This window comes from Panthera pardus, unplaced genomic scaffold (assembly GCF_024362965.1).
Source record: "Panthera pardus isolate Hobbes unplaced genomic scaffold, ASM2436296v1 HiC_scaffold_16, whole genome shotgun sequence".
In the NCBI taxonomy this organism is placed as follows: Eukaryota; Metazoa; Chordata; class Mammalia; order Carnivora; family Felidae; genus Panthera; species Panthera pardus.
In genome coordinates, this window is record NW_026526721.1 from 124856153 (window position 1) to 124858817 (window position 2665).

Here is a 2665-nt window from a genome sequence, read left to right on the forward strand (position 1 = left end):
CTAAGCTTAGTTGGGTCATCTCACCAAGTATCTGAAAGCTGTTTAAAACTATTTTAAAGTAACTATTACAAAGTGAAATGAATTATTGTTTAATTAATAAGTTCATTAATTAATGACTAGTTAATGATAAGTTCTTTCCCTGGCCCTAATTTCATCACTGTCAATTGTACTTTTATTTAAGCTCTTGACTTCAGGGTGTCACAAGTCCCACCCTTCCTCAGATGGATAATAAATGTGTACGTGTCAAGGGCTCTAAGGAGATGCCAGGATTTCAGGCACAGGACATAGTCCCACAGCTGAGACTGCTCTTCTTCCCCTGAAGCCAGCTAAATGCTATGGTCAAGCCTTCACCCCCTTTAAGAGGTCCCCCCCAAATTAGGCAAGATGTAAGACTTCACCATCTGTCCCAAATTCAACCAGTTCCAGTTTGTGTTTAAACAGAATCATAACTACAGGTCAAAACTAAGTATCACCCAATTATTCATGGGAATGAAGAGCAATCACCAATTTCTTGGTACTTACTTTCTTTTTCTTTTTTAAAACATGGAAGCTTCACAAATTTGCGTGTCATCCTTGCACAGGGGCCATGCTAATCTTCTCTGTATCGTTCCAATTTTAGTATATGTGCTGCCGAAGTGAGCACTCTTGGTACTTATTTTCATTTAAAGGCTAAACATCTGTATGTTTCAGGTAAGATAGTTTGACTTAATTAAAGACAATGGTTCTATGACAAACACCTATCAGAGTATCTAGTACACTAGTAGGCCCTTAACAAATGTTTGATAATCAATTCACTAAATGCATTAATTAGGTAGTTAATAGATATTTAGAGTTCACAGTAGATTATATTTCACATCAGGAGCCCCAACTTTGCCAACACTGCTGTACAAATATAACCTGTTTTCAAAATACAAAATATTATGAAATGTGTATATGATTATCCTTCATGAGATCAGGAATACATCCTTCTCTGGTGATATATCCAGAAACAACTTCATTCATTCATTCATTTCCACACAATAGGGTGACTGCTCCTTATGTTAGTCACATTTCACCTCCATCAACTATCTCTTAGCACACTATCTCCAGTAATAGTGAGGACACCCAGCCCAATCAACACAAGCTAGATAAATAAATTATGTCCTGTTACCTCCAGGCAACAAACTCCGTAGACTGTCTGAATTAGAATCCTGACTCCAGAATGTTCACCTATGTAACCTTAGACAAATTTCTTAATCCCTCTCTTCCTTGGTTTCTTCATCTGTAAAATAGGGATGACAATCATGGTACCTACCTTATAGGATTATAGTGAGGATCGAAGGAGACTATAATGTGCTGATAGGTATTACATGTCCCATAAACTGTTAACTGATTCTAGTCATTGCATTATTTTCAAAACTTACTTTCCATACGATCTGTCACAGTGAATCCACAGGACATTACAACAGCAATTATTAGTCACCACAGTTTATAGGCAACTGTGTACAGGTCCTCTGGTTCTACTGGGAGTCAGCCATTATAACACAACATCTTATCACAGCCCTCCCAGCAGCCCAACACATGACTCATCCATGCCAAGATCTATGAGTATGCATCACAACCCAGCTGGTGTAGAACCAGGACAGAACTTGCAACAAGATGATCTGGATCCAGTTCAGCCTGGTATGTATTTAAGGGACATCATTACTCCTCAAAGAACCTGTTTCTTCATTTATAAAGTAAAAATGATTTTTACTTACTTTTAAAAAATAAACTTTACTTACTTTAATCCTCTACGTACCTCATTGTAGAGGATTAAACATCATAACGTAAGTAAGAATACCTTTCAAATGTAAAGTGTATTGTATGCTGGGTATTATTATTCATCTTTGTATCACAGCTTCATTAATTCAAAATATGCTTAGTTCATTTCTGGCTGTTCCAGACACTGTGTTAAGTTCTAGGGGCATGGAAATAAATAACATACAGTAGCCAGAGTTGAATATATATTTGTTTGGTATATTATTTGTTAATTGGTCAATTAACATTGTTAAAAAACATTTGGACTGGAGAGCTTATACCCAGTTTGAAAGAGACACAAGATGCCATATTGCATTTTATCATAGCTGACATGTGTCTTCCTCTCTTTGTGCACTCCCAGTGAGCATTTACATCTATAATAACATCGAAACGCTCGACTATAACCAAGTTTAATTCCCATAAATTCCCCTTTCTAGACTGTGAGCTTCTTGAGGGTATACCTATGCAGTTTTTCTTCTTTGTATCTTTGGTATTTATCTCAGAATACTGCATAAAATAGACACTTAGAAAACATATATTTTTCAGTACCTAAATATGACCAACTGCCTTTAAGTGTCAGGGAAAAATAATGTCACAATTCAATCAAATCCTTTCAACCAGAAACCTTATGAATGCAGTTCTTTTTTTTTTTTTTTGTACCAGCATTGGGTGTGCACTGCCTCTCTCTATGTACACAAGTATACACATCTGTACATAGGTAGGCTAGTGGACAGCCCTTGCTGAGAACACTACGTTTTAAAATACTCAGTAGCCATTCAGTAAATGACAACTTCTGATGGCCTAAGCTTTCAGAAAGAGTTAATGTACCTCAAAGAAGTAATCAGTGTAACTTTCCAACCAGTAAAATCAAGCCCCTTATATTCTA

General features: G+C 36.4%; 1 non-coding gene across 1 annotated transcript; it reads right to left on the minus strand.

The window, feature by feature from the left end:
* Positions 1-536: 536 nt before the first annotated feature.
* LOC128777428 (U6 spliceosomal RNA) lies at positions 537-643 on the minus strand. Its single transcript, XR_008422688.1, has one exon. It is a non-coding gene; the product is annotated as a U6 spliceosomal RNA (small nuclear RNA).
* Positions 644-2665: the final 2022 nt, after the last annotated feature.